Consider the following 14,227-nt stretch of genomic DNA (forward strand, 5'->3'; position numbering starts at 1 on the left):
TCATAAAAGTTTGACCAGACTGGGGAGACAGGGTTGAGTTTATCCTCCTGTCTCCTTGTTGACCTCACAGTAGAGCTTTTTTTCTCTTCTTGAAAGCCAGTTCCATAGGATTGGCTTCTGTGCTTGTCAGGGAGCAAGCCCTTTGCTCATTAACAATAGCTCTATTCCTGGAACAGACCCTCTATCTAAATTATTTTAGGTAGTTAGGGGGGGTCAGAGTTTCTCCCTGAATCTTTTGGACGTTGTTTTCATCTTGAAATAATCTGCATGCCAAAGAGATATTTGGGGATGGCAACTACAATGCTGTCAAAGAAAAAATTATTCTGACACTTGTTCAGGACAGCAAGGTAGAGTTTATTCAGGGGTCTACTACAATGGGGTTTTGCAGTAGGGGAAGGAGATTCAGCTTGTCGAGCTTAAAAGCAAAAGAGCCAGTTATTTTGTAAGCAAAATGAGTTTATTCGGGTATAGCAGAAAAATTGCAGCTCTGGACTTGCACAGTATGGTGAACCGTAGATCAAGACGATAAAGGGAAGGTCAGCTTTCATTAGGGTTTTAGGAGGAAATTGGGGAAGGCTTTGGTGGTTCTTCATTGGCTGCAGGAGGTGGGCAGCTTGTTGTTGATGGGTCACAAGGAAATCTTTCTTCCTCATGGAGCCTTGGAATTGCAGTGGGTGATACTGATTCTTATGTGAGAGCAGCGTCATTTTCGATGAGGTTTCCTTTATTTTCACAGGCTCAACTCTGAATACAAAGAAAAGTGGGAATTTATGACAAGAAAAATATTGGGGGTTTGGTGGATGGAAAATTACTTAAAGGGTAGAGTTATTCTTTGTTAAACAGACCTAACAGAATTCTTACTGAAGGCAGGTCAGGGGGATCAGATACAACCTAAGAGGCATGATGGAGAATGAGGAATTTGATCAGACATCAAGGGTGGGAGATTCTGCCTAAACTGACTTAACTGGATTCTTGCTAAAACTGGAGTCTATAAGGACAGAGACTGAAGCCCAAGGTTGGAACTTGGGGAGCAGAGGGTCAAAGGAGCCTGAGGAAAGTTTGGTCACGGGGAGAATCTTTGTTAATACTGTAAGCCCTGCCAGCTGAGCTCTACTCCCAGCAGTAGGGCATGAAGGCTTCTCTCTCACACGTCTCTACCCGTATTTGTTATTACTAAATTTTATGATGTTTGCCAATCTTATGGGTATAAGGTGCTATCATTCTTTAGGTGAGGAGAAACTTTTTTCTTTGTCTTCTTAAATTTAGGAGCTGAGGCCTGTGGAAGGAAACTGACAAGACAGATTAACTGAAGAACAAGATTTATTCATATGCACAGGGAAGCCAACAGAAGACGTAGCTGGCCCTTTAAATGGTTAAAGTTGAAGGCTTATAAACCTAATTTAGTGAGGGAGAAATAACTTTTATAGGTTGAACAAATTGCTTTCTTTAGGAAAGACAATGGATTTTTAGGAGAACTAGTGTCAGATAAGAACGTTTGTGATAATGTTTGTCTATACAGGTGTGTATGGTCTTTCCATTTGCTTCAGTGTCTTAAAAACCCTCTGGAGAAGGGATTTATGGTAAGTGTACTCTTGGCCTGTCTCCGGGAGTAGAAGCTGCCCCAAGAGGGAATCTATGGCCGCCCTCATTTCTCAGAAAGTTCTGCTTTTAGTCAGATAAGGGAAGCTCCGAGAAGGTTTCTTTTTCCATTTGTTGAATCTCAAACATCTTCATCTTAAAATAATCTTTAGACCAACTTTGGGTCTCTGCGTAGGACCCCACAATATGGTTTGTTTCAAGTTGCAGTGTTCCAATTTCCAGTGAGGTTGAGCATGACAGATTTTTGGGTTTCTTAAATGATCTGTTCATACCCCCTTGCAGGGGCTTGCCCATCTGGAATTCAAGTTACTTGATTACCTTGAGACCTCTGGTCCCTAATGTGTTCAAGAAAACTATGGTTTGTAGTTTGCCCACCAGAAGACAGGTTAGTTTTATAAGTGGGGAGGGTGATATATGAGAGATAAATGTTAGGAAAATGAAATAAATGAAAGCCAGAATGCAAGGAGACTATTATAATTCTGGAGATGAAATGGCTATAGTTCAAAGGATAGAACAGAAGCCACAGTTAAAATACACCCAAGTTTTGTTCTTTCCCTTAGTAATAGACCTCCCCAATCTGTTCCAAGCTCCTACTGCTGGCTGCATTACAGGCCATCAAATCGAGAGACGAATTGTTGGGGCAAGGATTAGCGACTTTATTGGGAAAGCCAGCAGACTGAGAAGAAAGGTGGACTAGAGTCCCAAAAAACCATCTTGCCCAGGTTTTGATGTTAGTTTCTTTTATAAAGCAAAGAGGGGGAGGTGAGGAGGTAAAGTAAGAAAGGTCATAAGTTGTTGCAAATATTTCCTGGTTCCAGCCAGACTCCAGAGGGAATGTGTTAATTTCTTCTTTCCTGCAGTCATTCACAGGTGGGTGTGATCAGGATGCTTCCTGTGAGTTTAAACAAAGGTACTTTAGTCTAACACTCAGTCTGGCAAGGCAGTGTTCCTGGAGATGGGTCATTATGTATACTGTAAGCTATAGGCAACATCCCTTTAGTGATTAACTTGCAGCAAAAGCAGTAGAATACAAAGGTTAAAGTAAAAGAAACAGATCCAGTGTGGAGTTGGATTTGTTCTTCCCTATTACAAATCTATAGGCTGTAGCATCTAAGTGGTTAAGAACCTGGGTTTGAAACCTGGCAGACTGGTTTTGAATCATGACTCTCCTTCCTACCAGTTATGGTCTCTTGGGTAGGTTTCTTTATGCACAGTTTCTCATCTTAAAATAGGGAAGTTAATACTACCTACCTCACAAGATTGAAATTAAATGAGTTCACCCATAAGATATGTCACTACGTTTAAATAATTTAAATAAATTAAAGTTCTCTGCCACTCATTTTATCTTGATAATCACTTAATCATATGTATATTTTAAAACAAATCTAATGTAGAAACTTAGATGAGTGGGACTTCCCCAGGGTAACCCAACATTAAATGATGGAAACTGGACTGGAAACTCAGTACTCTTAATCTCCAGAAAAGATTCCTGGTTCCTCTCTATGCAATTTTTCTCTAGTCATTTTTTTGGTCCTTTTCCATATCTTTAAGGAATTAGTTAATTACAATCTATAGTCACTTCTAGCAACAAAATTATGTGCTGTAAATACAACATGAATTTACAAAATGCATAGGCTCATGTTAGATTAAATTTTCTGTCGTAATTCACATTTATATTTCATAGGCCTAACCGTATGTTTATATGAAGTAAATACTTTGCTTTGGCTCAAAATCAGAGGAAATACAAGTAGTTTAATGCTCTAATCATGACCCAAAGAGCTCCTATTTGAACCTACAATCATCTTTTTTATACTTTGCTCGAATCCTACCTTCCCTAAGAGAACATTCAGTTAATGTAACCTGTCATATGAAGAAAATAAACTCTATGGATCTTTACCAGCATCCAACAGCTTATATCCTAAAAAAAAAAAAAAAAAAAAAAAAAAAAAAAAAGCATGTAAGCCTTTTCTTCATGTTTATGCTTAAGGCAGCTTTATTGGCTGTTTTTCTGTAAGGCATATTTTCTTTTACTCTATACTGAGAAGTTTTAAAATAATAGCCTACTTGTAAAATTAGCTGTCAATAGACATAGTTTATATTCTTCATCATACAACCATAAACAGGTATATTTTGATTAAAGAAAAAAGATTAAAACTCAGCATAAAGCTAAGCTAATTACTACCATGGCAGTGAATATACATGATTTATAATAGATATTCAAATGAAGAGTTTTTAAATGGATTGGAATTCGAAGTTTTCATTCCATCTGTATAACATTTAGCTCTAGAACTCTCTATGACAGTACAGTAGAGCCTGAGAGAATAAATCTTGAGGTAAGAAGTCAACAGTAGTCATGTAAATACTGTGTCATTAACAATCATTAAATCCCTTCTTGATATAAGGACTTCAATTACTCCTCTCTTTAAGTACAAATTTAGCATTTGACCTTTTACACCTATAGGCTGAAAACCTACAGTTAAATAATTAAATGTAGTAAAATGAGTTCAACCCCATTTAATCAATTTGAAAAGAGAAGCAATAAGTGCAAGCCTGATTAGAGCTGTTAGCCCACTTGGGTGCTATTATTTGAATAGTTGTTCACCAAAGAAAGAAAAAGAAATACTAAAAAACATGAATCAAAACACAGAAACAGTTTTCTAGGGTAGTATTTTAAACTTTACTACATAGTTTATACTTTTTTTTTTTTTTTTGCAATAAATGTTCAGACGAATTAGTTAAGGTCCAGGCTGATGCTAAGAGCATTTATTATAATGGGTTATTAAGAGATGAAGCTCATCATAGTAAGGGATAGCAGAAAATGCCATCCCAAAATATGCCCCTCTGGTGTACGATTATTTTGAGCTGAAGGCAATTGAGAAGAAGCAAATATAAAAAAAAAAAAACCTCTGTCCTCCCCTATTTGCCTAAAAGCAGGATACAAATTTGTAAAGGTATCCCCTTCCCCTTTTTATCAGGTGTACTGCTCCCTCCCTCTACTGGAGAAAATTCCAAACCATCATTAGCCTTGAGATAGCATCAGAAGACTCTATGTAACAAACCTTGCTAAACTAGCCTGTAACTACCATTAATTTCCACATATATTTTCTTTCCTGCAGTTTGCTTCCTCTAGTAGATCAAAGTCCTTTTCCTTTGTCTTGCTACTTGTCTGGAATTTTATTGTTCTTTTGTTAAGATGCTTAAATAAGCCCAAGTTCTTACCACCTGTTTGAGTTACTCATTATGGAGTGGCCCCATGGGTATGTGTGCACATGTTAATAAACTTGTTTGTTTTTCTCTTTTTAATCTTTCTCTTGTCAGTCTAACAGGACTCTAGTAAGAGAATCTATGATAATAGAAAAAGATATTTTTCCTTCCTCTATCATAGATGGCAATGAAAACAAAAGGCTTGGAATAGTAAGTCATTATGTTTAACTTAGATTTGTGTGGAAGGAGGGAGAAATAGAACCCTCTCCCTACCAAACAGGCAGAGATGAAAAATCAACCATTAGGGAAGAACAATTTTAAAAAGTGAGTAAAAAATCCTAAATGCTGGTTCCTTGAAAGATGCATAAAATGGACACACTTACCGGTTGACTAGTTAAGGAAAATAAGAGAAAAGATGCAAATAAACAAAATGGAGGATTCACTTTTTCATTTATTTATTCAAACAATTATTTACCGAGCCTTTACACTGTGCCAGGCACTCTTCTATGTAGTAGGTATGTAGCAGTAGAAAAAAACAACAGGCCAAACTCCATACCTCTACGGAACTTCAATTAGAGTGGGCAGAAACAAAGTTCAAAGTAAAAAAAACTCTGCAGTATATTAGAGGATGATGCGTGCAGGGAAGGGGAGGGAGTGCCAGCTGACAGTTGCAGTCCTAAATAGATGGTCTAGGAAGGCCACGATGAGGGAGTACATTTGAGTAAACACTTGACTGAAGTGAGGAAGTGAGTCAAGTGGACATCTGAGGGAAGTGTGTTTCAGGAAGAGGACAGAGCAATGCAGAATTAGGGGAAATTACCAGAGATAGAAATAGAGATAAAAATAATAAAATTGTGCTATGAACAAATAGATAACCAGTGAAATTCTAGTGTGATAGATGTATTTCTAGAAATTGTTGAAACTCCAGTCGAAATAAGTGGATTTTTAGGCAAATATATAATACCCCAAATTTTCTACCAGATATTTAGGGAATATCTCTATTAGTCTGCTCAGGCTGCCATAAAAAATTTCACAGACTGGGTGGCTTAATCAACCAAAATTTATTTCTCACAATTCTGGAGGCCAGAAGTGCAAGATGGAGGTATTAACAGGTTTGTTTTCCCCCTCAGGCTTCTCTCCTTGGCTTGCAGATGGACAGTCTTCTCTTTGTGTCCTCCCATGGCCTTTTCTCTGTGCACACACATGCACACACACACACACACACACTCACACACGGGGTCTCTCTTATAAAGACACTAGTTCTATCATGTTAGTGCCTCACTCAATCTTAATTACCTCTTTGAAGATTCCATCTCCAAATAAAGTCATATTAGAGATTAGGGCTTTACTATATGAATTTTTGGGGAACACAATTAGCTCATAACAATATATATTTTCTATATTTTAAGGGTTATTCCATTAAATTGCAAAAGAGAGAAAACTGCCCAACTCGTTTTATAAATTTACATTGGATTCCAAAACTGGATAATAAAAAGACTATCAAATTATTTGCCTGTGCCACCTACAACCACCATGAAATAGTCCTAAATAAGATATTTACTACAAATCAGTCTATAAATATCAACATTATTCACTGCAATAACCAACCACAAAATATATTACATAGTAGGGTGTCATTCACAGTATCAACAAAACCTATGTAAGTAGCTAAGAAATAACAAATATTACATCTATAGAGAAAAGTTTGGAACCCTCTTAATGGATCTATATATAGAGAATTTTCTCCAAATCTTATCAATTAAAAGCCACTTAATAAAAATCCCAGCTGGATACTTTTTGTGGAAACTATAAACTATTCTAAAGTTTATCAGGAAGAGTGAAATTCTATGTGTAATTAAGGCAACTATGAAAGAAGTTCAAAAGGAATAACTTGGCATAAATTTGTTAAAATATAAAGTCATACGAATAGGGAGAAAAGTAGAATTTAGTATAAGAACAAGAAAAAATAGATCAATGAAAGGAAGTGGAGAGCTCAGAGGTAGGCCTTTTTATATTGAAGCCTTATTCAGTAAAGTTATTATCACAAACATTGTGGAAAGAACAAATTGTTGAGAATATGATGCCCAGAGTTAGACTTGAAGAAATAAATGGTGGAGTATGTGATATGGAGTATGTGACAGACAGAATAATGACCCTCAAAGATGCCCACGTCCTAATCCCTGGAATCTGTGAATATAATACCGTGCACAGCAAGAGAGACTTTAACATGTGATTAAGTTAAGGATCTTGAGATGGAGATATCATCCTGGATTACCTAGGTGGCCCTGATGTAATCACAAGGGTCCATAAAAGATGAAAGAGGGTCAGAGTCAGAGATATTTGAAGCTGCCATGATGCTGACTTTGAGTACGGAGGAAGAGGCCAAGAGAAAAGGCATGTAGGAGGCTTCTAGAAGCTGGAAAATGCAAGGGAACTGTTTCACTTTCTTCAAGAAAGGATGTAGCCCTGTTGACACCTTGACTTTAGCCCAGTGAAACCCATTCCAGAACTGTAAGATAAGAAGCTCGTATTGTTTTAAGCCACTGTTTATGATTATTTTGATACAGCAGCAATAGGAAACTGATACAGACTGCTACCTCTTAAGATGAGGAAAACTGCTTAAGTGAGGAGAATCAAGAGTGTTATGTTTACTAAATATTCAAATATAGATATAAAATAGTTTGATATATGTGTCTATGTCTCAAAGGAGAGCCAAGTTTAGAAATAAACAAATATAAGTGTCATCATAAATATAAATTGTACTGAAAGCTGTGGAACTGGTGTGATCACTTAGGTGTCAATACAGGTAGTGTAGAGAAGGAAAAACTAGTTTTCCTTTACCCTCCTAAGATCTGCCACTGGGCCTTGGAGACTAAGCTGAAAAAAGATTAATAAGAGAAAAATATGCAAATTTTATATAATTTTCAAATATAATTTTTCGTTTAACATTATATCATGAGCATTATGCTCTTAAAACTACTTTTAAGAACATAATTTTTAATTATTGCAACATTTTTACTTTGGAAATAGCAATTTAGTCTGTTCATTTTACTTTTAATTGTTAAAGTTAGCAAATAATGTTTTAATAAGCAACCATATTAAAATCTTTGCTTAAATCAGTTTTTCTTGGGAAGAATGTCTGGGTATTGATAGGTTTCTTAAAGAATAGTGTTATGATTGATGATATCACTCCAATAAAGAGAGAGATTAGCAAAATGGAAAAGTGTTAAACATTTAGATATGTATCACTTATTTGAGACATGGTATTCATTAATCCTTATAAAATTCATTAAATGCTTTTTGTCCTTTTGTTTTTGAGTTTCTAACCTTTACTAGTAAAAACAAAGGAATTCAATACCAAAAAAAAAATAAAATTGTTAAACTTAGGAGTAAAAGAATCAAAGCCAGTTAGGCTGTTTCTGGTGTTGTGATCTTGAGAGAACTGGACCAGTGAGAAGCAGGCTCCTATTTCTAGGGGCTGAAGAACAAAGCAGCTTTAAGGAATAGAAATGCAGTTGGGGAGATCAGTGGACTGAGCCAGGAACGTGTTTCCTGGCTGCAACTGCTATGGGGCTCGTCCGGTTAGTTCAGATGGTACTCTGGAGTAAGATACCCCCTAAAAATCGGTTGGTAAAGTTTAAGTGCCAGCAAATAACTTATTTTACAGAAGGAATTACTAGCATAATACCTGTTACCAGCCACCAACCATCTTGATTCAGACTATGAGAATATTTGTGGCACACTGAATTGGAATTAAGGGCTTAGGGTTTGTGGCATTCTTTTTTTTTGGCCACTCTGACACCAATAGTTAGGTCTATACTTCCAGAGTTTTGAGGGTTGAAATTATGTAATTCATTCTGTCTGTATAGGAAGAATAGATGTATTGTTTCTCACAATAGATTTCTAGATGCCCATAATGGGCTGGAATTAGAACATCAAGGTACGAACATATTAAAGGTATTTGACTTCATATTATTTACAAAGGGCTATTTTGATTCCAATATTTAAATAGATATTGTTGGTTAAATGCAGAAATACAAAAAGTGAAAAGATTCCTGATGATCCTACCTTTTCAAAATATCGGACATAGTTACTGCCAACATTTTGATGTATTTTTTTCTAGTCTTTTAAGTATACATTTGATTATTCATCTAAGGCTTAGTTATGCTGCAGTAACTGCAAACTGGAAATAGGTCAACAAAGTTCTCTGGCTCATATTAATGTCTATTAAAGATCTGCCGGCGCTGAATATCTTCAATATCTTGAGTCCAGAATCCAGGCTGATGAGCAGCTTCTTATGGGTTGGTGCTGCTCTTATGGCAGAGGGACCAGAGAGGGAGAAAAAACATGAGTAGCCTCTTCCACATTCTGCGTGGAAGTGACTCATGCCACCTCTACTGTCATTCATTGGCTAAGTCAAGTCACCTGGTGAAGAGGCAACCTAGAAGGTGGTCGAGCTATCGTATAGATATAATGATTCATAATTAATGGCTATTCAGTGGTTGTGGAGCGGTTCTATTGTGATTGATTGTTCAAGGCCAGTAGCCCCAGAGATGTTCCTGTTTAATAACGGATCACCAAAGCCAGACGGTCCTTTATAGGATTTCTTTATGTTTACATTCACATTGAACCTTTACATTCTCTGCAAATAGCACAATAATAGAATATTAGGGTCAACTAGAATAAATACAGCCAACTTGAATGTATAATATATTAATTTCTAGAAATAATTTTATCACATAAAGTAATGCCAATTTTAAAAATTTCTTTTCATTACTGCATTTTTACTCAAAACCTAAATTTTACAGGCTAAGTGGTATAGGAAAGGGCACATGGCTTGAATTTAGCAAAGAAACTTGTAGCCAATTCAAGAAAGTGAACTACTGTAACACAGCAATTTAACCTAATCTATTCCCAGCAGTTCTTCTTGTCAAATGTTATTCCATTCACTTCATGATAAATTACACCTCTCTGAAAAAAGATGTTTAAACAGAAATAATTTCAGCAATTTTCTGATGTAACTCTGTTTTTTCTTCTGTAATTTGCATTATTTTATCGTGATGCATACCACTATGGATTCAAGCCCTATCACCTAATCAGGTCACTAAAGATTTAGAGTTTCATATCATGCTGCCATCGTCATTCCCTTGGATATTATATCTTTAGGACAGTTTCTATTTGGCTAATGGCATTCTTTATCTCTTCCACTTTAGGCTTACTCTGAGTGAACAGATACTGAATGTATTATCCTATTTTCATAATTTCTAATAAACACATACACTCAATCATAAATACATTAGGCTCCTTTACCAGTGCTAATACAAATATAGATGAAGAAATAGAATAGGAAGAGAAAAACTACTTGAAAAACAACTAAGGGATTTTTTGTATTACTTACGAGAGCCAGCAACTGATTCATAATTATTTTAACTCTCATAAAGGAATTTGAAGTTGGATTCCTATACCAACACTAAATGACATTGACCCAAAGGACTTCAACAAAGAAACATTCGAAAAAATAAAAAGAGGAGATGATTGAAACAATGTCTTTATCACTTTTGAAATGTGTAATGTTATTAACATTTCCTGTATAGTTTCATTTCCTGATATTACTGCCGTTACTTGTGTTTTACAGAAGAGCCTGTTAAGAATGATCAGGTCTGGGGCTTCCCTGTGGCGCAGTGGTTAAGAATCCGCCTGCCAATGCAGGGGTCACGGGTTTGAGCCCTGGTCCAGGAAGATCCCACATGCCATGGAGCAACGAAGCCCGCACGTCACAGCTACTGAGCCTGTGCTCTGAAGCCCGTGCTCTGCAACAAGAGGAGCCACCACAATGAGAAGCCCGCGGGCACCACAATGAAGAGTAGCCCCTGCTCGCCGCAACTAGAGAAAGCCTGTGCACAGCAGCGAAGACCCAATGCAGCTAAAAATACATAAAGCTATATATATATAAAAAAATGATCCAGTCTGGATGTTAACTATGCACAGTTATGCCACTGGCTCTGTGCCTTAAATATTTGGGAATTTAGAGTAGGAGTAAAATATCATTGGGAATAGAGGGCCTTACTTGGGAATTCCTTTGACCTTTCTGACTCAGGCAACTCAATATTGTAAAATTATTAAAATAGGTATAACTTCAAAATCTGCTGTAGGTGTAGTATGACTTGAGAGAGGGGAAACTATTCCCCATCTATGAATACATGACAACATTTCCTCCATCACCTCACTATTGACTTTCTCTCCTGAGAAATTTCCAGGGAGGTATAAGTGACTAGCTGGGAAAGTCAGATATTTTGTTGGCATAGTGGATTCAGGCAACTATAACACAAATTTTCAATATATATGAACCCAGCTCAAAATAGGAATTCAGTTATCTTTCTTAGAACATTGCAATCTATATCTAGTTTTAAGTTTACTTGTATTTAAATAAAAATTTTTCATTAATTATTAGAATTTATCATTTTAAGTCAAGTATTAAATCAAATTTTAAATTAATTTAAACTACAAAACTTTCAATTTTTTCAACACTTTAAACTAGCTAGACTATTCACTTGAGAGCATACTGTTAAATGAAATAACAGCTTAAATGTATTCCATCAGGGCAGTCAATGTAGAATTAGAAGATGCTTGAGATTCCTTCCAGAATCCTGATCTTATACATCTCAGAAGACTATTCTGTACTCTGCTTTGAATCTGTTACAGTGACGTCTTCTGTTTCCTGTTCATTAACCTGCTTGTAGGAGAAAGTTTCCAATTTATGCCAAGACTGAAAATTAGCACAAATGGCTGCCTCTCTCCCGCGGATCAACTCTAGGGAAACTATAGAGGGAAATGCAATATGGATTCATAAAAGTGTGAGAGATACCTAGAAAAAAAAGATGGCTACTTAGAATTGGAGTGTGGCAAGGCAGGTAGATGACTGTAGACTGCAGCAAAGGGCTTTTGGCTTAGCTGCTAAGGCATAAGTCAGGAAAGGGCAGTTCAAATAGTGTCCTTGTGGCCCTCCCCACCTTGCCTTCCTTCTTGTTGCAGAATTAGACAACGGTCATCCAAGCCTCTGAAAGCCACGATGTCGATCGGCCCACACCCCCGCTGGAAGTGTTCTCAGGGATAAAATCAAGGCAGGGCAAAACCTGATAGGGTGAAGAGTTGGAAAACCTATGAGAACTGACCAGCTTTGAATTTATCTCTTTCAGCCATTTCTCTCCAAACTTCCAGAGCTGATGAATGACAATCTAGGGAGACTACCTTTTCTTTGGTGTTTGAAAGTAGAGCATGGACCTGAAAAGCTGCTTGGTGTCGCGAAACCAAATGAGAGTGATTAATTCTGGCTTATGGTAACGACTCACCTCTTCACTACACTAGACCTCAGAGCACTGATCAAGGCTCTTTCTGCTGCCCTTCCTCAATTCATATTAACAGGTAACCTTCAGGGATAAGCCAAATTTAATAATAATAAAAGCCAGAATAATGATATACTTTCTTTAAAAAATACTCTAGGAATATAACATTTTAAAATTAAAAACTATAAATTGGTCAACATATTAGCAAAAGTATTACAATTAATGAGTCAGAATTTGAAATAAACATAATAAGTGTGCAAACAGGAACAGGGGAAGATATTTCAGTATGGAACAAGAACAAGGTGTGATGAGAAAATAATCAAGTAGAAATACTAGGTATGAAAAAGTTAATAGTTGAAATAAGAGAATAATACATGGATTGAATAAGAAATGGATATAGCTGAAGAGTGAATTCAATTGTAAGATAGTATAGATGTACTTATTTTTCTAGAAGGAAACAAATGTGATAGAACAGCTGAGAAATATGGAAAATAGAATAAGTCCAAATATCTAGATAATAAGAGTTTTTGAGAGAGAGAGAGAGAGAAAAAAAAGTGAATTTCTAAGAATTAAAAAAAAAAGGTTCTTAAAACTGAAACATCCCAAGCAATGTCACATAAAGAGTCTTAGGCATTTTGCAATGGTTTGGATGAAGTGGCCTAGTGGTGATGCACAAGCTTCTTAGGGTCACTAGATATGGGAGATAACTATCTAGGAATCCCTATGGCGGGGAGAGAGATAAGCCTCCAAAAGGCATAAGAAATAAGGTTAGGGGTAAAATTTCAGCTGGAAAATGTGGCTGAAGACCTCTTTGGTGGTATAGAGTAAATACAGAATCCCATGAAGGCAACAAGAGATTGTTGTTCTGATTAAGGAAGTGGTCAAAATGGGAGTTTTGAGCCCCCTTAACCCCCTTTAAAAAAGTCTTGTCTGGCCAGTGCATAAAACAAATGGTTCCTGGAGTACCAAGGATTAAGTGAGGTTGTGTTTTTGATCGCTTCAGTTGTAACTGATATTGTAAAGACTATAAAGGAAGTGCAGATCAAGGGTGATGGTATGCCATTATGGCCATTCCAATTTGGGAATCTAGCCATTCACAATATATACTCTCATGGAATGTCAATCAGTATTCATCCATTGCACTGAGACAAGAATTCTTAAATTTGCTAGCATATTTCCATATTCTTGTGAGGGACTTGGAGTTAAAAATCAGTCTGTGCGATGATCTCTTAATAATCACTTATCTACAGAAAGAAGATCGGAATGAATTAAAGATCAGAGTCACCCAGATGAAAAACAGGGGTTGGCTGATAAACCAGCTAAGACTTAAGGTCCAGCCCAACCTGTGAAATTCCTAAGAATTACATGACCTGGAGCAACCAGAGGTAGTCCTACTACTGTGAGAAATAAATTATTAGCATTCCCATTCACAGATAACAGACGAGAAGCTTAGAAACTAGCCGGACTATTTGGGTTTTAGTGGAATCATATTTATACATCAATCCTATTGGCCCAATCTATAAATTCACCAGGAAGAAATCTGAATTTGAGTGCGGCTTTAGCAGAAACAAGTGCTACAGATATATCGAGGGTGGTGGAACAGACATTTTTACTAGGTACTTATGATCTGTCTTCTCAGATAATATTTGAAGTGTCTATAACTAGTGCATATGCAGATTGAAGGGATTTTCAGAAATTGAATAATGCTATTCAGTGAACTTCTCTTATGGTATGGCTCAAAAACTGAGTTGTACGTTATATACCATTTAAGAGAGGAGAGTGAGATTGCTCCTGAGTACTGGCTGAAATCATTCCTACCCTTGAGGATCGTCAGAAAAGTTTGAGAATACAAATACAGATAATGCCTTGAGCAATATCAAAGAGACATTCAAATAGGGAGAGTACAGCACAGCAAAGCTCGCGCACAAAGTGGAAATGGTATACATTAGAAGAATGCTAAGGGGGGCTGGGGTTCAGAAAGACTAGAAAGCTTATGTTAGCAGTTGCTTCACTGAATGTAGAACCAAAAATAAAGCCCTACAAGCACAGTATGTGGTCTGAATCTTACGACTCTCTTCTAG

The 14,227-nt window shown here is 36.6% G+C and overlaps 1 long non-coding RNA gene across 1 annotated transcript in view; it reads left to right on the plus strand.

Annotated features, from left to right (window-relative positions):
* The first annotated feature begins 301 nt into the window (after positions 1-301).
* The window catches only part of LOC149744434 (uncharacterized), a 224,159-nt gene continuing 210,233 nt past the window's right edge, over positions 302-14,227 (plus strand). Inside the window, exon 1 of the long non-coding RNA XR_016391155.1 lies at positions 302-12,225. This is a non-coding gene — a long non-coding RNA (uncharacterized LOC149744434). The remainder of the gene's footprint in view (positions 12,226-14,227) is intronic.

Source organism: Delphinapterus leucas, chromosome 21, assembly GCF_059928025.1.
Source record: "Delphinapterus leucas isolate spDelLeu-1000000601 "Yukka" chromosome 21, BTC_Dleu_Yukka2, whole genome shotgun sequence".
NCBI classification, from domain to species: domain Eukaryota; kingdom Metazoa; phylum Chordata; class Mammalia; order Artiodactyla; family Monodontidae; genus Delphinapterus; species Delphinapterus leucas.